The sequence below is a fragment of the Tursiops truncatus genome, chromosome 13 (genome assembly GCF_011762595.2).
Source record: "Tursiops truncatus isolate mTurTru1 chromosome 13, mTurTru1.mat.Y, whole genome shotgun sequence".
NCBI lineage: Eukaryota > Metazoa > Chordata > Mammalia > Artiodactyla > Delphinidae > Tursiops > Tursiops truncatus.
The window spans coordinates 69,725,563-69,746,342 of NC_047046.1; the positions used below are offsets into that span (position 1 = coordinate 69,725,563).

Sequence of the window (20,780 nt, forward strand, 5' to 3'; positions counted from 1 at the left end):
TCTAAAATATAAACCCACATTTCCCATCTGACTCTTTGTCGTCTGTTTGGCGGGATAGATTAGAAGTGTTGGCTAGTCTGAGCTGGGACTGAAAGATTTCTACCTATGCCGCCTTCCAAAACTGAGCTATCTCCCTTCCCAAAAACTCTTTTCCATTTTCCCATTTTCAAAACCAGAATGGTGTTAGGGCTGAGAAGATTCAAAAAGTCTTCTCAGATCAAATCTCTCTCCAGCACAGCTGCTGTTAAGTGACCCAACATGTTTTAAGACAGGTTCATATTCCTTACACTACATTATTTTTCTATGAGTCCCCAAGTCTACACATTTCAGAAAAGCTATATATATATATATATATTTTTTCTTAATCACCAAAATGGACTTCTCAATACATCCCTCTTTGAAAGCAGCTAACATGGCACGCGCAGCAAGGAGAAATGTTGTCTTACGCTGTCAAGCTGAATGGTGATTTAAGGTTATACTCTGTGTCCAGTAAGTATCAGTCAAATAACTAAATAGCCACTACTAAAATATGTGACTAGAGCAAAGAAATTAATCACTAATTGCTATGAATTCAAACACAGCTCAGGGGACGAAATTTTATTAAATTGTAGGAAGATTACCAAGTAACAAAATATAATCATTATCAAGACTGTAAAAAAAAAAGGAATCATTTAGCAAGCCAATTTGTATACTATATAGAGAAAGCTTGGGCAAAGGAAGACAGCAGCCTTCGGCAAATATCTTAAGACACAGTCAATACCATTGTAAAAATATGGTCAGTTTTCTCAACACAGTCATACAGACACCTCCATACAATTTAAGACAACAGCTTAAGTTTTTAGCTTTTACTACCTTTCAATGGAGATCAGCTCTCAGGTAGAAATAAATATAAAGAAGTGTGTCACGTACTCTAATTAGGTTTCAACAGCTGGCCTTCAGAACTAATAATTTATCTCACATTTGAAGACCTTTTGGGGAGGACATGTTTTGATCTGATGGTCCTGGTTTGTTGGCTTTCTGTTAAAAAGGAGGAAGACATCAACAGAAACATGCACTTGTGAGCTACCACATTATCTTTTTCAACTATATAAAGTCCTAATTGGGAGTAATATTTCGACATGCAACAGCTGAAGTGAAAAAGTCACAGCCTCATGGACTACCCATCTGCAGAACAGATTACAAGACATGTGAACTTGAGAGCATTACAGAAAAATGTTACTTGGAAAGCAAACATTTTCATGGGTAGCATTAAAAGTGTCTCTAATGTTCTTTCCCCCTCTTTGCCTCTCCGTTCCCCAATACTAGACCTTCCCTTGGCAAACTCACAGATGCAATCCCTGCTGTGCAGCAGTAATGAGGAACCTCTCCCTGGGTACCACCGACCGTCAGAAATTTAGTAAAATTTAGTCACTGAGTATGGGAGAGATGGGTCTCCAACCTCCCGCTTCTGAAGGGAAACGCTCATCCAGAACCTATACGCCCCAACTTGCTGCTCCATTTTACGGCTTGAGATGTACAGGAAGGCAGAACCTCAAAGAATTCCTGCCCCATGAGGCAGATGCTCAAACAAATTCAAAGAGATGTCCTAGATGAAACTCACACATGCGCACATATTAATCTCGATCACTGCCATTTTTCAGCGTCGTTTCAGTGTTTAACAACCTGAACTAACAGCCATTTGAAAGCATGTCCCGAGCTTCTGGAGGGAACCCACTCCCACCACCCATTTGGTGTTCAACTTTAGTAGAATTCTGCTCACCTCCATAGGCTGACCTGCTCTGGGATTTTAACAGAAGGGTGGACAATTTTTTTTTGTTTGTTTGTTTTAATTGAAGGTCCTTAATGTGGGCCACATGTTTCTGGCGGGGACGGGGAAGTACAGAGGAGGCAGGGGCCAGGAATGCAAAGTGGTAGGGAGCTGGGGTGGGGGGGGAGAGGGCAAAGTGGGGAGGGACTGGATGATGAAAAGACCAGTTCCACAAGCGAAGCACATTAGCAACCCGGAGTGGAAAGGGCCGGAAGGAAAACCCACCCACCTCACCCCTGCGTTCATTCTATCAACCTGCAATTGCTGCGATCAAAACCATATGTCGGTTCTTCCAGATCTTTCTCACAGGACAAACATGCAAAGGGCCTCGGGCCTGGCGTTGCCATCAAATGGTAATTGATACCAGATGAGCCACAAAACAGAAAAGCACACGCAAACGGCAACCTCTCTCGCTGCACCCGCACCTTCCCAACCCCTGCTTGGCCCCTTGAGAGGGATGAAATTGCAGGTCTTGCCGGGCTGCTAAGTGCGCTGTGCACCACGAGAAACACGTGTACACCGCCGCCAGTAACCACCTGTAAATCAGAGGGGAAACGCAGGTCCGCCAGCCAAGAGCTGGGCCCAAAGAACAGGCCAAGGCGCAAGGTCACTCCAGGTTAATACAAGGTCATCGATCAGGGGGCTGAAATGAGCACAGGTGTGAGGCAGATCACAGGCCTGCGTGCAGGGAACTGCCTCCCCCCCGGCCCCCGGCACATCCGGTCTGGAAGAGGCTATTCCCGCTAAGCCACATCTGCCTTCCTCTCCTCCTGCAAGTGAGATGGTGGGAAAGGGAAACCACTCCCCAATTACAAGGCAATTAGAAGAAATCTGCCCGGCTCCTTTTCTGAAGCTCTTTTCTGCATCCCATTGTTCTCACTGAAGGAGAAAAAAAAAAAAAATAAAGTCCAGAAAACCTGCAGAGCTGGAGGTCCTGGCAATTGCTGGTTGAATGTAATACAGTAGGTAAAAAACATCCCTTATTTCCCCCGACACTGACAGAACCGCGAGCAGCGCACGGCTCTCGCCTCTGCATGTATATATTTTCTTATTAACTCGATCGGGCAGAAATTTGCAGAGATTTGTTTGGATTTAGAAGTCACAACAAAACGTCAGTTTTACAAACCGAGGATCATTCTGTGGTGAAATGTAGTGCTCTGGACCCGACCAGTCACTGCACACAGCTATTTGTTCCAATTCTTCTAGCAGCGCTTCTGAACAAACAACTAACTTATTCTAAATACACGCAATGGGTCTCATTTTCCTTCCTTCTGCCTATCCCATTATATGTGATATTTTAGTCTTATAGATCTTATGAAGTTTAAATATTTTCCAGATGGGACTAGGGAACACAGAACCCTGTAAACACTCTATGTTATAAAAAGGACCAACTGAATACTTTGAAACAGAAGAGGAAGATGATAGAACATACTTCTTTTGCGAGCAGTAACCCTGTAAGCCAACACCGCAAACTGTAAAAGGGGAACGGTTATCAAGTCTCTTTTTCTTTCCCCAAATTCTCAAGGACTGGCTGATTCATCCTCATTTAGGTCGTATCTATTTATATCTTTTCTAATTAAAAACGTTTCCCCCCAAAGATGATTTAAGCTCCATTTACAATTCAATGCATCTCAATGGTAAGAAAGAAAACCCTGGTTGTAGCCTAATGATAAATTCCACTGTCCCAGAGGGAAAATAAATCAGGCCTATCAATTCCATCCGTTTGCCCAGATTCTCAGCAGAACTCTCTTCCTCGAAGTGTGGCCACAAAAGCCCCGAACGAGGTGGCATTTTGCAAGGACCCTCAACCTAGAGGCAATCCAGGAACATTTATAGTGACAGCACCGATCCAAGAGAAAAGGCAGTGAGTAAATGACAGGAGGAAAGTAACAAGGGCAGCAGATTAAAACGAAAGTTCTGGTGAATGCCAGGGGAAGAAAGGAGTAGGGCAAAGCAAATGGGCAGCACACAAGCCAAAGCAGCAGAGTGGGGCTCAGAAGGGTGTCAAATCAGGCAGGCTCGGGAGACCCACTCTGGGGAGACTCTGACCTTACCTGTGCTTTCCCTTGGAGGTCCAGTCAACATAACCCTGTATCTGAGCATCTGCACTGTTTAAATTTCATCCTGTGGTGTTGTTTGCTGATTGATCAGACATGGCTGACAGCATCAGAACTGCAATCTGACAGACAAGGAGCAAGCAGGACCACAGCACAGAATTCATAATAGGAGGGAGAGAGGGAACTTCATGCTGGATATAGGAAAGTCAGACCCGCAGACATCTGCTGCGAGGCCTGGGGCTCGCCTAGGGGTGGGAGGGCCCAGGATGAGGCTGGGAGGAGGGCATGGAGAAGGGGAGGTGGGACGAGCCCAGCCACCCAAATGACCAAGCACGAGGCTTCCCCCTGGATGGAGCTGCATCTGGACCCCGTTTAGCAGCTTCCCTCTGGCCACTCCCAGTTCCTGCTACCTCCAGGGAATACAGCAGGCTGCTCTCCCTGAAAGCCCTCTTCCCAGAATAAAAGTGATGGGGTTGGGGCTTCCCTGGTGGTGCAGTGATTGAGAGTCTGCCTGCCGATGCAGGGGATGCGGGTTCGTGCCCCGGTCCGGGAAGATCCCACATGCCGCGGAGCGGCTGGGTCCGTGAGCCATGGCCGCTGAGCCTGTGCGTCCGGAGCCTGTGCTCCGCAACGGGAGAGGCTACAACAGTGAGAGGCCTGCGTACCGGTAAAAAAAAAAAAAAAAAAAGTGGTGGGGTTTCCAGTTTGGGATATGGCAATTTTCCTTTCCTTTATTTATTTTTCAACATTTGTGACGTCTTCCAAAGGATACAGAAGGTACTCAGGAGAGGCTGGCCGACAAAAGCATCCCATCTAGATTTTTGCTGTGCTGGGGAATGGCCTCCCACTGAATGGAATTCTTTACCTATCTGAGAGCAGTAAAGCAAAGAAGTAGAGGAAGAGACAGAGGTTGAAGGTGTTGGGAAATAGTAAGTGAAATAATCGCTGTCAAAAATGGAACAGAGAGAAAAGAAGGAAAATAGCTAGGAAATGGGACGGAGAGAGGAACCACCCCCAGCCCTGGGTCAGAGAGGATAGGTCTTCATTCTGACCCAAGTATCTTCTTCTTTTCTGGCCAACAGGAGGTGCTGAAAGCAACAGTGGCTGGCCACACAGATCACCCTCTACTGTCCCCATCTTGCTCCTAATAGATACACACACGTGTGCACACACACACACACACACACACACACACACACACACACATCCCTGAACCAGTCTACTATCCAACAACGACAACTGAATTTACCTGCTCTAAATGTAGGATCACCCTCCCTCATGAATATCGATATGTAGGGTTTTCACCTCCAATTAAGGATCAATTTGAACACTTGCCTCCCTGTTCCCCACTCCCCAGAATCATGACTATACATCTTGGGGGAAAAAATTAAAAGAATTTCAAAATCCAAACAGAATTCCCAATGCTCATCAAAAAACATTACTTGCAAATTTCCTCTTTCCTAGCATTGTCTGTTAGTAGAATTTGGGGAAAGTCATCATGGTTTCATTAATAATTACAGAAGAAGAAAAGATACAAGGTGAAGCGAGGATACAGCAGAATGATTTTAAAAAGAGATGGATAAAAGAGGCAGGGAATCAGGGTAAAATAAGGGCCAGAGAGATCAGGTTATTAAAACTAACCAGTTAGGTGGACAGAGAAAGGAATAAGATGCTTTGGCTGAGGGGAAGGAAAAGGTTAACGCAACAGGAAAATCAAGGCTTAATAAAAGTTAATCCTTGAGAAACACCATCCCTGATCTAACATCCATTTGGAATGGTAAAATGGCAGAAAAGGGTAAAGTAAGTCCACCTGGCTTAAAACTGAATACAAATTCCACCAGGATCTTCACCTCCAAAAACAGACAAGAAAGAAAAACCTCATTTCCCCCCTTCATTTTGAAAACACGATTATATAGAACTAATTTGTGAAATCAAGCTAGAAAGACACAGCACTGAAATCTGAAGAGGCAAGACAAGGGAACCAGCGTAAAGGAACTGTACGTGAAAATGAGTGCAACAAGGCGGGAAAAGAAATGAATGTAAGGGTTTGATGTGAACGGAGGAAGTGCTGGACAGAAGGCGAAGTCCAGGGAGAAAGGGACAGCCAGAAGGTCTGGATTTCACTCAGAGAAGAAAAATGAATGAAACACACTAGGCCAGGGAATAGAAATGACTGAACAAGAAAAAATGGAAATAAGGATACAGGAATGTGAAATGGGGGTAAAAGGGATAAAGACAGTGCGAAAGAGATCACATAGAAATTGGGAAAACAGAAGACAGTTTGCTTGAAGCATAAAAAAAGTGCCTTAGGATTTACGGAATGACAAGCACAATTTTGCTAGAGGTATTCCATTGAAAACATCATCACGGGCTGAGACTATGTGAAAAAAAATTTCACAGGTTATTTGAATCCACTTTCCAACTTTATAACGTATCCTTAATTTCCAGGATCTGTTTGCAATTGCATGAGACAACAATAAAAATATTACACAGGGACCTTACTTTCTCCCCAATTTTGTGTCAGAAATGAACCTACGCAGTGCACATGATCGCTTTGTGACACTCTTCATTATCTATGGCATTCAAGGTCCACGTTCTCTTAAAGGAATATTCGTGCAAACACCTTGCCCCAGGCCAAAGGAAATCTTAACGCTCTTCATTCAAAATGCTGAAGTTACCCTGGAATCTGGGAACTAGATATTTTAAAGATGAGTCAAGAAAATGTCACTGGAGGAGACGGCATTTCCAATGGGAGCCCTGAGAATCTCAGCAGCCTTTCAAGCTCCTGGCCTGGGTTTTCTTTTATAACTCAGCAGAGGCTCAAGTTGGTTCCACTGATAAGCCAATAATTGCACATTTGGTGGAAAAGTCTACAGCTCTGTAAAGCGGGGAGGGAAGCACGATGACAGCCGTTTCAGGTGCGGAGACACAATAAAAACAATACAGAAAGAAAATGTTTGCTTTTTAAGTCAACTGAGATGTCATACCCGTTAATAAATCTATCTGCTAAATCTACTCTTATTCATGTGGGACATCACCAATTTAAAGTAAAATAAATTATCTTTAATTAAATGGAATTGTCCTCTTCCTCCCGTTATCATCCCCAATTATTACATTCTAATCAGCCCTTTAGGGAGAGAGCAGGAGAGAAGGCTGAAAGGCAAACTGACTAAAAATAATTTCTCTTTCTGTCAAGTGATGAAATTTTTATCTTAATTATTGGTTATAACTGTAATTTTTGGGTATAAGTAATGAGAACTATAAAAACTTTGTCATTTATGGGGGAAAACACTACGTGGCCACTTCCAAAATCTCCTTGCACTTTTTCCTCTGTGAAAATTTCAGAACTTAAAAGAAGCCATTCCAGACTGAGCAAATGACCTATTTAAACCTAATATATTACTTTTATTTCCAGCACAAAAGTGCCAGTTTTAATTAATACTTTAAAATACAGAGCACTAACGGAATGCCAGCCCTGTTATTTTTAGACTGTGAGGCTTTCCACAACTGGGATTACTGAATGGTATCGACTTATGTTTCGACAAGAACAGCACAGACACGTTAAATGTTAAGACATGTAGCTGCATAAAAGGAAGAGGCTGATCTACTTACAAATATTTAGTGACTCTCTCTGTCCCAATTCCTGGCTCCCCCATATCCCTCTTTTCTTTTTTTTTAAAACTGCACCCAAATTCCAAAAAAAGCAATGTGTGTTTCAACCTAGCAATCTGTATGAAAGATACCCCATCATCAGCTCTCACGGATGCAACAATGCCCCCCCCAAAGAAATGGTGAAATCAACAGGTGAGTAGTGTCTGACCCCCCAACTCCAAAGGCAAAGAGAGCAAATATGCTCCTAAGAGTAATAAAGAATGAATTTGGGTTAAATCTTGGGTTAAATCTCTGCATATATGTTGTAACGGTGCCCGACCCATCTTCCTCCCAAGCCACAGCTTGGTTTTTGTTTGTTTCACTTTTTATTATAACTGTGGACTTAGTCAGGACCGGGAGTTTTCTTTTAGCCCTCTATGTAATGACAAAATTAACCACTAAAATTGGGAAATTTATCTTCTGTCTAGAATAAATAGGTGGGGGTACTGACTGTTTTCTGACTACTTAGTGTTACTTTTAAAAATGTATTTTTTTCAGGGTGTAGTACTGTTTTCATTTAGCATGCCTTTGAATTGCCGCCTACAGAAGTAAAAAAAGAAACCACAGCTATACAAGCCTGCTGACTTTCTTATAAAAGAACCAGTTTTAAACTTGTTTATACTACTGATTCCAAATGAATTCAAGATGGTGGCTAGTTAAAGAAAGAGAACTCATGCCAGGGAGTTTGATCAAAGAACTTCAATTCAGCAATGTTCAGTTTTAATTGACCACTAATTAAGCTACATTAGTCCAAGAAAGGTCTGTATCACTTTGAGTAATAAAGAAAAGAATTAATTTAACCCTGTGTCACTCAGCTTCAGTAAATTCATCTGAAAGCAACTTCTCAAACGACAGGCATGAAAGAGGAGTTTAGCGTTAAATGCCAAAAGTGGTCTACAGAATTCAGAGAAGACCAGAGGCTCGGTTTTCTACTGCATTTGTTACTTCACGAGTGATGTCACCTTGCAGGTATAATTATCTTCATTACAGATACAAAGATGTCAGCTTTACTCCCTGGGTTGCAAAGGGTTGCTTTAAAATTGGATTCAAAACATGGCATCATACCAGCCACAGTTTTAACTTTCCTGTATTCTAGACAAAAATAGAGTGGATTTGCAAAATCATGAGAATTTTCAAAGGCCTGGAACTCTCCTTCTGGGAAAAGTGAGTTGAAGACTGTGGGGGGGAGGAGTGGAACAACTGCAATGACACCACCAAAAAAGCCCATTATAATTAGAGACCACAAGCTATGACAACATGACAGCAGCATTTGAAAGTCCATGTGCTAAAATAGTTAGTTTCTGAAAGTCCAGTTGCAAAATTTTTATTTCCCCACACAATGCCCTTAGCAAAATTGTATGCCTACAATTCTGATTTTTGAAAAATCTCAGGCAGGAAAGTAACCATAATAAAATAGCACAAACCTCATTTTAGGATTTAACATCAAAACGTAAGACACTACGTTACAGCTTGTTGATGACTTTTAAAGTTCTTCACGTTAACTCAGAGGTGAATTTCCTATGGTCTTATGGCCAACATAAAAAAGTAAAGCATGCTTCCATTTTGAAAATAAACCCAAATGTCAGTGGTACGCTGGCTTCTATGTTATAGTAATAACCCCCGTCCTCCACGCCTACGCCTGTAATAGCATTGAATGCCATAAGGGCCAAACATTCTCGAAGAGGAATATCCTTGTGGCCTCTACACACACATTATATTTGGTCTTAATGATTTTGGCAACTACTGCATTTTCTACAATAGAATGTAATGAATAACGTTTTTTCTACATTCTGCCAATACTCATTAAAATGCACTTGTTTGTGAAATGCAATAGCTAGCTATATGAAACCAAAATATTAATGCAAATTGGAATTTCTAAGTTTAAAGCGGTATTTGCATAACAGGAACTAAACAGGGTACAAGCTGCAAGAACACAAATGCCTCTTAATACCACGATTATTACCAAGAGGAATGAGGGCTTGTGTACACCATTAGAAGTTCAAGGGCAAAGCGTCTGCCAGGATGTACCACTATAGGCTCCTGGTGCTTCCAACAAAAGGATGACGGGAAAAATCTGCGATCATCTCGTCTATTAAAATAGTATAGGTGTAAGGCCCAAACACTCATTCCCTGTGCTTAACAATACCCTAGAGCTAGCCCACTCATCCACTGCCATGCCTAGACATCACTGAAAAATATTCCACACAATTTTGAATGTGCATGTACGAATCAAGGGGGTCATCAGGACCATCAACATTCACCAGGCACATTTCTCCAACGGCATGATGCAAGGAATGAAAAGATATATATTTTCATTCATTCAACCAAAAATGTCCTAGTAGGCCATGTTGGATCAGAGGAATCTTGAGAAACATGACATTAAAAAAAGTTTCAGTACATACTGGTTTGTTCAAGAAATAGTATTTGAGTAGCTCCACAGGCTAATCTTTGAATTTGACCTCTAAATGCCTGAAAGCTTGTCGGGAAGATGTGAAGATTTCAAAACCATGCAGTCAATTTAGGGACTAAACGAGTGTTAGGGATAAGACGTGCAGACTTTTTCACTTATTAGGAAGATATATTTGGATTATATGATGAAATACACATGATTTTTCTTTTAATAAAATTCTACTTTGTGGTAGAACAGCCAGAACAAAGGTATGAGCTCTCCAAATTCCACGGAGGCCAGCTCTCGGGGAGCACTCTACGTAAGAGTCTTGCCTAACTGTATATACAGGCGTAGGCATGTATGGTGCATGGGGGACTCATTCATTTGGCTGTATAAACATTTCTTGGTTGTCCACAATACGCTAACAAGTGTATAAAGATGCATTAAGACATTGGTTAGAATAGGCATCATCAGAAAATCTACAAACAACAAATGCTGGAGAGGGTGTGGAGAAAAGGGAACCCTCTTGCACTGTTGGTGGGAATGTAAATTGATACAGCCACTATGGAGGACAGTATGGAGGTTCCTTAAAAATAGAACTGCCGTACGACCCAGCAATCCCACTACCGGGCATATACCTGAGAAAACCATAATTCAAACAGACACATGCACCCCAACGTCCCTTGCAACACTATTTACAATAGCCAGGACATGGAAGCAACCTAAATGCCCACTGACAGATGAATGGATAAAGAAGATGTGGTACACATATACAATGGAATATTACTCAACCATAAAGAGGAACGAAATTGGGTCATTTGTAGAGATGTGGATGAACCTAGAGACTGTCATACAGACTGAAGTAAGTCAGAAAGAGAAAAACAAATATCGTATATTAACGCATATATGTGGAATCTAGAAAAATGGTACAGATGAACCGGTTTGCAAGGCAGACACAGAGACACAGATGTAGAGAACAAACGTATGGACACCAAGGGGGAAAGTGGGACGGGGGTGGTGGTGGTGGGATGAATTGGGAGATTGGGATTGACATACATACACTAATATGTATAAAACAGATAAGTAATAAGAACCTGCTGTATAAAAAATATATATTAAATTAAATTAAATTTAAAAAAAAGCTACAGTCCCTCTCTCGGAGGACCTCTTATTCAGAAGAAGGTGATTCAGGGTCTGCACTGTGCGTAGACAAAGGGCTATATCCTTTGAAAAGTTTCTCTACATCAAGCTTTAAAGTTAATTAAGAAAAAAGAGATGAACACAGATGAGATACGCGTTCACTAAAATGCCAGGTAGCTTTAAACTATCCGTTCTTACTTCGGATGTCAATATATTGAAATACACAGCAGAAGTGCCTCTAGTTCTGTTATAATCCATATGATGTTGAGCAAGTGAGCTAATCCTGTAACACTACCATTTCCCAGACCTGTCCAAAACTCGCCACTAACCACCACATGCGACTCCTGAGCATGCGATATGTGGCTAGTGTCACTGAGGACCTGACTTTTTTGAATTTTATTTCATTTTAATTAATTTACATTTAATGTTAATAGCCCCATGTGGCAAGTGGCTATCTCAATGGACAGTCCAGTTCTACCTAGACTGCAAAATGGGTTAACAACATTTGGACCACCTATCTTACTGCGATGCGATGCAGTACGCATTAAGCTGGAAGGTGTTCAAGAAAGCATTCGGAAAGAACTGAGGCTTGCACATGTATTTTGTTGAATGCTGATTATTACTACAATGAAATATTTACTGCAAGCTTTATTTTATCTGTAAACCACTTCCCTATTAATTACAGAAATTCACAAGATCGATTTTTAGACTCCATACATGTCTGACAAATACCACACAAGCAAGCTCTCTGAATAACATTCCAAAACCGATGTGTAAGCAAATTATAATTCTAAGATTATTCAGAGAACAATACTGGGACAAAAGAGAATTATTCAGAGTCCAACAGAGATAATCAATGATTGATCAAAAATAGAAGCAAGGTCCAAAGAGCCCTGACTTAAAGCAAACTTGCAATTAAAAAAAAATTACCGTCTCCCAGAAACAGAAATACCCAAATCGAGGACATGACCATCAAAAATGGTCACCTTTGCTTCTTGCCTGGCATACACATAAACAAGTTTACACATTTTCTTTTTCATTGTTCGCTTTGAACACAGTCAGCTCTGTACAATAAAAAGTGGAAAACCCATCAAAATAAATGTAAACTGAGGACCATCTTGTAAGATGGCTTCAGTTGTGACGGACACAGTAAAACCCAAAGGCATCAACGTGATTTTACTAGAACTATGTTGCACTAGGGAACAGGGAAACGGGACGATTCTCAGTACAGAGTCAGAGGATACTTGTGAGATGGAAATGAAATATAACAGCCACTGGGCTGAGCAACCCTTGAAAGAATATCCCACACCAAAGACAGGCTTCAAGTCAGAGCTGCCACTCCATTCCCCGCTGCCATCTCTACTTCCGTGGAACCTCGGAGAACCTTGTAGGGCACGGGGAGGAAACTGAAGAGTGGCAGCAGTTACTGTCAGACTTGGCAGCTCTCTCCACACCTTGGCATCTAAGACATGAGGTGTGCTTCTGGGTTCCACAAGTTGGCAGGTGTTAAGACTCTGCCACCAGATACCGCCACCTTCCTCCCCAGGATACTAGGGAAGGCAATCTAGGTTTTAAAATCACTTCCAAATCACTGCCGAGGATTATCCAACACTGATGGAAGCTCAGCAGTGCAGGAAGAGAGATCCCCAGTTGCGAGTGGAGAAAGAAGCTGTGTTATTGGGAGAGCTGAAAAGAGAGTCTTTAATGTTGGTTTTCAGCTTTCAACTTTTCTTCGCGCAGAGGACATGGTTAATGATGCAAACAATATCCTTAATGCCCAAAGTCATCAACTTTAATTATTAATTAGTTTCTTTATGCTAATTTATTTCCTTTTTATGTTCTACAGAAAAAAAAATCATGGTAATAAACTTTTCTTTTCGGACGATTCCAATAAACCAATGGTTACACTATGAGAGAATTCAAGGTATTTTGAAAGGTAAGATATAAATATATATTCAGGGTATGGAGAAATGTACCTTATTGACACAACATATTTTAACAGCTGATTTGAAGCCATTCCAGTTGGTTCATAAATAATGTACTATATTTACAACATCTGAAAGAAAATCTCACATTTTCATGGTACATGGTGGAAATACCTGGGCAATACTGAGAAAGAGAGACAGAGAGAGAGAGGGAGGGAGGGAGGGAATTGTTATGGGAAGAAAACAAGAAAAAAAGGAAAAGAAAAAAGAAGAAAGGAAAGGAAAGGAAGGAGAAGGGAAGGAAAAGGGAAGGAGAAGGGAAGGAAAAGGGAAGGAGAAGGGAAGAGAAGGGAAGGGAGCTACCATCATTCGTAAGGTGGCTCACCATGCCGGAAATTAATTATTAAGGTCCAGATACACGACTTCTAAAGTAGGACTTCTCAATCTCAGCACGAGTGAGGGGCTGCCCTGGGCACCACAGGATAATGAACAACATCCCTAGCTTCTACCCACTAACTGCGAGAGGCAAGCCCTCACCCTGTTCCTGCAGTTGGGACAATTACGAATTTTCCAGATACCTCCCTATGTCCCCTGAGGGGGCACCACTGTTCTAAAGATACCTACTTGTAATCAGAGTATGTCAAATACCCACTTCAATTTTCATAAATCTTCACATAAAAAATGGTCATCTCTAGGAGTATCTTCCTTCACCAAACAAGAAAATGTCCACTTACATTCCTGATCACTTCGTATGTGACATTTTGACCTTGTGATCTTGTGGTGCACATCAGTGAAACAAGTTACCTATGTTCATTCTAGAACTTTCGGCACCATCTCTATTGTGATTTGCTTATGTGATGGGAAATTATTTTTTTCCACTAACTTATTCTAAACTGTATGCAATAATCAAAATAATACTGTGTATGTAAACTTTTGATGAATAAGCAAGCTGAGTTATAAATAATTGGCATTATCTTTTACTATCTAGTTATGTAACCCATCCACCTATCCACCCAACGGTCCGCACTTTCTCCGATCCAGCCATATATTTATCATCATAAAAGCTGTCATGCTTTCAATTCTGATTGAGTTACACAGGTAAAAAGCCTAGGACCAGCCAAAGAGTTTAATCTACATAGCTCCCTATTGGCAATGCATCTGTGAAGGCATGATTACCTATAAATAATTCCACATCAGGCCAGCTGTATGTTTTCTACACCACACCGTCTATTTCAAAATGTAAAACTATCTCCATACCTAAATGTGTCTAAGTTTTGTTAGATCAGTTACATTGTTAAATAGGTGACTGATCTCCTGTCACATTCGAGATTCCAACACTGAGAAGGTTAACATCAAAATAGCTCAACCCAACGCAGGAAGCACTCTCTCACTCTAAACCAGGTTAAAAAGGATCTGTAAAGGGATCCTGAAAAATGTATGACAGATTCCCAAAACAAATGCTTGCCTAAAACTGCTTAGGCATAATTTGTTTCTCCTTTTTCATCTGTTTTGCTTTTTTTTCATCATCTAAAAATGATGGAGGAAAAGAGCCATAAAACCGGAACTTCCTCCATAAGGAACAATTTAGTGTGGGTTTGCATTTCTCAGTGTCATATCTGAAAGGTAAAAAGAAGTTTAGAGGTTAGGATCTCATAATGATTCCCGTAAGTCATCCTCCTCAGGGTTAATAAAGTAAACTGAATCCTAAAAGGTCTTATTAGCAAAACTGACATTGGAAAGTTGGGCCAAGAAGATCTGCTGTTACATGAATTCTTTAAAAGGTAAACGCGTTTAGCAATCATGCATCTATTTCTAGCAGTTTGAGCGCTTTCCCTGCAAGCATCCAAGAGGTTTGCTGCACTTCGCAACCTCTGGGAAGAAGGATTACCAGATCCATATCAACATACCTAATTTTACAGTTACCTTATTTAAGTTTCTAATGTGGCACAGGTCTTTTTCTCAGGTGTTAATAGAAAAATCAATTTTAAGTCACAACAGCTGTGAGCATTTTAAATATCACAGCTGTCACGAGTTGAAAATAACCAATTTGGGCACACGCATTCTGCTGCAAATGTAACAAAATGAAAATATGATAGAATTTTATCTTTTACTCCCTCTGAAGCTCAATGTCTAATACAATAGTAGAGTAATAACTTACTTGCTTTAAAATAAAATCAGGCTCCCATTTCTCTGCTGACCTAGCCAACAGATGGCTTAAAAAAAAACAACAGAAAAGAACATCATCTTGAAGGTATACTCCGATGGAACTAACTGTGAACATGCTTAATTATAGAAATAGTATTAATTCTGGAAAGACAGAGTTAAAAAGTTGATATAAAAATTGAGAGTTCATTTATGTAAACATTTTGCTGTGAAGCCAGGGGGCAGATAAAGTGGGATCCATGCTACACATGAAGTGTTATTAAAGTCTAGGAATTTAAATGAGCAATATTACACAGGACAAGATCCAAACTCATATGAATAGTGTTAACTAGTATCTTCCAGGAAATAATGGCATTTTAACCACTTCTTTACAAACTCAAACTATCTGCTGATGGGATGAAATAAAGATAACTTTTCCCCCTCTCAGTGCAAATTTAATATCACATTTCTAAGAATATAATGCCATTCTTAAGGAAAGTAAGAAAGGAAAAAAATAAAAGGGAATAGGGCTTTATTTATTCCACTAGCTGCAGAAAGTTTAGGTTTCTCTGTGTGAAGTTAATTGTAGTCAATGAACACCCAAGAAGTTCTAGAATCATACCAACCAACAGTCATTGCCACCTATGCTCAGATGTTTGAAAAACGATATGGTATGATTAAGACAAGGAGGAAATAAACTAAAGAAAAACGTACATTTCAAACCAAAGCACTGCCAATGGTAGATAACTTACTGCTGAAAACATTCACTCAAAGTCTACCAACCTCCTGGCCAATATATAACCAGAAGAGAAGAAGTCTAAAGGATTTTCGACCCAGATCTGCAACACTACCTAAATTAATTTGATACGCCCCTCTTCTTCCCTTCTTTTCCCTTACAGATTCACAGGGTAGAGATGAAAAGTTGGCACTATTTATACCTAAACAACGTCTAATAAAGAGCTGATATCCTCCCCCCAATTCTGCTTAGGGAGGCTTAGTGCAGTCAGTACAGAAGAGCCCGACCATCCCCTATTATTTACATATTAATTTCAAAGCTACATGAAAAAAACACTGTAGTCTTTTAATCACATCAACACTCCAAAAGGCACTACAAAGTGAAACTACACTTGTTAACCATTTATCCCAACCCTCACATCACACAAAGGAGGCCTAAGAAAACAGCATCCATCCTGCTCCTGTGTGTGAAGCCTCCACTTCTGAATTGTAATAACAGGTGCAGAAATAATAATGTGCTGGGCAATCAACTTTTCTTCCTCTGATTTGTCAGTTTAGCTTAATAATGCCATTAGGAATGTAAACATTTCTGCAATTTATATTTAAAAGTCAATAAAATAATGGGGTACAGGATTTATCCTTTTTAATTTTTTAAGTAATACATTTGATTATTTTAATCACGTCAGTATTTAACTGGATGGGGTTTAAATATGCATGTAACATCAATTTAATTTGTTTTATTCGTGAGAAAAGCTATTGAGTAACACAGCACCATTCTCCTTAAAAAAAAAAAAAATAAAAGAAGAGCACACATTCTGGGGAAAAGGGAGTGTAGACACTCTACTTTTTGTTTCCTTTCTTGGAGATGAGATTCCAGTACCTTCCGAATGTCTTTCATTATGAGCATTTTAAAAATGGTACCCAAAGAGGTGAGAACCCAAGACGCACTCACTAGGTGGTTCATGATAGAAACAAGGAGTGCTTCCATACTGTGGATAAACTTTCTTGGGGCTACAGTAATAGGACTGTGGTTGGTAAATGAATCAACTGTTTTTAAAATGGTGTGAGAGTTTTTCCCAACATAGCAATTCCCCCCTTGAACAGGATCATTATCGGTTGCAGTCATTCCGGACTCTATAATTCTCACCCTTAGGTTTGTGGAGGTGAAAAGAGCCAAGTCAAATGTTAGCCTCCACTCTTAACATCCCCTATTCATTTTCAGGGCAGCTACAATGCAAGCAGCTGGAATTCAACTCTCCCCACTTTGTCCTACCAATTACCTCAACGTGCCCTCTCTTCAGAGGAGTGTAATTTGGTCTCCAGGAAAGCACAGCCCTTGGGTCCCTGGAGGATGCCAAAGCCTGCATTTTTTCAGTGGAGGCTGAAATTAGACCATCATCTACACTGCTCCCACCCCTGACTTCTCAGGTGTTTGAAACCCACTCTTTATCCCCATTTGGGGGGTGGACTGCCTTTAAACAGGATAGTCTCCCAAATAAAATGTTACAGGCATAGTGTCCCTTTTAAGTCACTTCTGAATAAAATGCCCTGATTAGCATGTGCAGCTTTCTTGAAGAAATAAGGAAGAAGAATTTGAAGAAAGCTATGGACATGAGGCAACATGGAATTGGAAAGACCCAACTATCAGCAACGTGAATTTTAAAATTCTAATCAGAATATGGTATCGTGACATAAATACATCTGCTAATAAAAGTTGTAGTTCGGAACCTAAGTTATAAATCTTCGGCATTGCAAAAAGGAAAGTTTCCCAAAGTTGAAGTGGAGTAGAACCTAATTCTCAAACCATTTTCAAGCCCCAAACCTTAAGAACTCTTCTTCAGAAGGATAAATTTGTTTTGCTTAACAAAATACAATAATATCTGTATGCCTAAGATGATCCAATAAATGTGGCAAATAGTTTATTACAGATGCTAAAATGTTAAAAATCGTCCAACTAGTGAAGTTTTCTGAAAATTCCATGAATAGGTTTTGAGCAGATCACTTCATAATATAATTATTTTATACAAGTCTCTCTTTCAGTTTTGTGACTATTCCTCTGCGTTTCCTGGTATACAGATAACTGTTTTTTTAGGACTGTGATGATTTCCTGAATAGATATAAACATTTTATAAACACAGAGTCCCAAACCTTATTTTTTTCAAGTAATCAATAATGTTTACCACATATAACTTTACCCTGTGTCACCTCAGAGTTATATCTGAAGTATTAAGGGCGAATTTAAACCCAAATATATATAAACTCTGAAAGACTGAAGTCTAAAATTACTGACTGTGAAAAATTAGCTTCTGTGTAACTGTGATGATATTAGAGGAAAAAGGCGAAAAAGCCTCGTAATCTTCAGTGTTTCTGTCCTGAGATTCTCAGTTACAAGTGTTTGTTTGATACACGGAACAAATGTTTTCTTACTGCATTTCTTTTAAGATAAGAGTAAACCTGGGTTCTAACAACTGTTAAAATTGCCACAACCTATCCATGTATTTTTACAGGATTAGAAATTAAGATTCTTTAAAAAATGAATCTCCTGATGGCTGCTTGCTGACTGTACGTATGGCTTACAGGGTGATTCTAAAGAAATGACACTAAAGCGTTTGTTTTTTCCTCAGTGGCATCACAGGGATAGAAGTTGCAAGCAAGCTTAGAAACACACTCACATAACATTGAGAATAATGAAAGAGGATAATGTCTAAAATCAAACTATACTAAAACCCATTTAAAAAATAAGTTGCAAGGAAGAAATCACTTATTCTCAAGTCTCTGTAGTGGTCCTGCAATTTTAGTAAAAAAAAAAAAAAAAAAAAAAGAAAGCAAAGCAAAATAAAACACAAATAGGGAGTGTAATGCAAACCACATTTATAGTGGAACAGGAAACAAACAATTCTTCAGCACAATTTCCTGTAGATCAGTTGGAAAGGTATTTAAGGACTACACCAGCTATTAGATCTTTTCTCCCCGGCCACTTTTCTCCCTAAACCCTCTTCCCCCTGTGTTCCATTTCTCCCTAAACCCTCTTCCCCCTGTGTTCCAGTGTCCTTCCTCCCCAATCTCCTTGAAACAATGCCATCGCCTAGCGCTACAAGGATGCTTATCAATTATCAACACGATATTCAAAATGTTCAAACCTACCAGAAATTAGGGATTAAATAAATTAACCAAATATGTAACCGATCCATCTTTTTTTCCTGCGAAATTAGCCCCAGAGAAATGTTCAGACTGTCTGTCATCTGTGAATCTCACGCAGGGATTTTGGAAATTTAATCAGAGGCAGAAGAGCAAGATGTAGCCACAAGATCAAGATTATGCGTCTGGTGAATTTTTACCAGCTTAAACCTACAGAACAAAAGCAACATAATTTTCTTGTAACCAATCAAGCACAGAAGGAAAAAAAATAAAATTTTCATTGTTATTTTAAAATGAGTAAATTAAAATGCTTTGTATTGTCAACAATATCAAAAAATAGGTCCACTTAAAGAAGTTTTTCCTGCATGTTTGTTTTTCCTTTGATATGTTTTGTTTTCCTGAATCAGTGGGGAATTGAAAAATTATATTAGTTTGAACCTAAGCAAATTTTGCTCTGTAACAACAGCTAAACAATTATTTTTTAAAGTAATGCATTTATACCAGCTACTTTCATTTATACTCATGGTTCTGAAAATAGTTAAGTATGTGAAATAGCTTTTAAAAATACTAAATGGAATTTACGGTCGATACACTACTGAAAACTTAAAAACCCAGTGCCTACCTGCATGAGGTTACCAGAACCAACTGTGAGGTTTGCAAAGAAAGGGCCATATGTAAAATGCACTGGAAAATATTATTACTGGTGCTATTTAAATATTAAGCTTTTTATGTGAGCACTTCCTGTGGTACATGAAAAAAATAGCTAAACACTTCACATCCTGATTTTTAGCTTCAAACAATTTAGGTGACTGAGATTTTTACTTATTCATAGGAAAACTTTCTTTTAAGAACATATTCCCAACTGAGAAATTTTGGAATTAAAATGTTCCTTTCTTCCATCTTAAGCAAGGAATCATGAAATTATTTTATTTTTTTGGCCTCGATATCAGAAATAATCAATAACCATCTTCATCTCTCAACTTTATGGAGTTGAAAAGCTGTATCCTATGACCAAGAGTCAGAATATAAACGTGGAAAGCTCATTACCATTTACTTTCTGAGATCTGATGACTTGACAAATAACTATTTCAAAACAACTAGTTTGAAACATGGTTTGAAGCTTGTTAGTATAAAGCGAAAAGAGCAATTACAATAATTACAGGTTTCTCTATACGGTATAACACATGCACATGCTGGCGAGCGCTGATGATGTGATCTTAAATTACCATTAGGAGGAAATTTCGCCACTTTTGTTTTCAATTTCCTTTGCCATAATTTTATCTTTGTGGAATTGCTTTATTTTTAGATAGGTGGAATTTGACCAAATAATTACTTACTAAAATTCTTATTCGATGAGTAAGACATGTAAGCAGTTATAAAAATCAAAATTTAGAGCTAAAACTACACTTATGGTGGACCAGGTAATGCCTGACACTTATTGCCTCAATGAGGACAGACACAGCAATATTATTTGATAGGCGTTTATACTCAGAGCACTTAAAAGAAACTGTACTGATTTTCTCTGCAAAAACCCTCTCTCCCATAGTTAAGGAGTAGTGCTTTCAAATTTATTTAGCTGAGAATGGGCTTCATTTATATTGAAACCTCTAACCCATAGAGAAAAGAAATCACACAATTCACGTTGGTCAAGTTCATTAAACTCTCACCTGAGGAGGAGCTGATTTTTTTAAAAATACATTCTGGTTCATATTCAAGATTTAGTCTTTGGCAGCTCTAGGGTTATGATTTTTTTTTTGGTAGGTTTTGGCTTCTTGAAGTCCACAGTTCAGGACAGG

General features: G+C 39.5%; 1 protein-coding gene across 28 annotated transcripts in view; it reads right to left on the minus strand.

Moving 5' to 3' along the window:
• Nucleotides 1-20,780, minus strand: part of TCF4 (transcription factor 4) — a 360,920-nt gene that overhangs the window by 75,604 nt on the left and 264,536 nt on the right. Inside the window, exon 1 of one of the 28 annotated variants that reach the window (XM_033837794.2) lies at nt 3,862-4,003. The exons of the other annotated variants lie outside the window; for them this stretch is intronic. The gene's annotated coding sequence lies outside the window, so the exon portion shown is untranslated. Of the gene's footprint in view, nt 1-3,861; nt 4,004-20,780 lie in introns of those variants that run through there. 28 annotated transcript variants of the gene reach the window in all.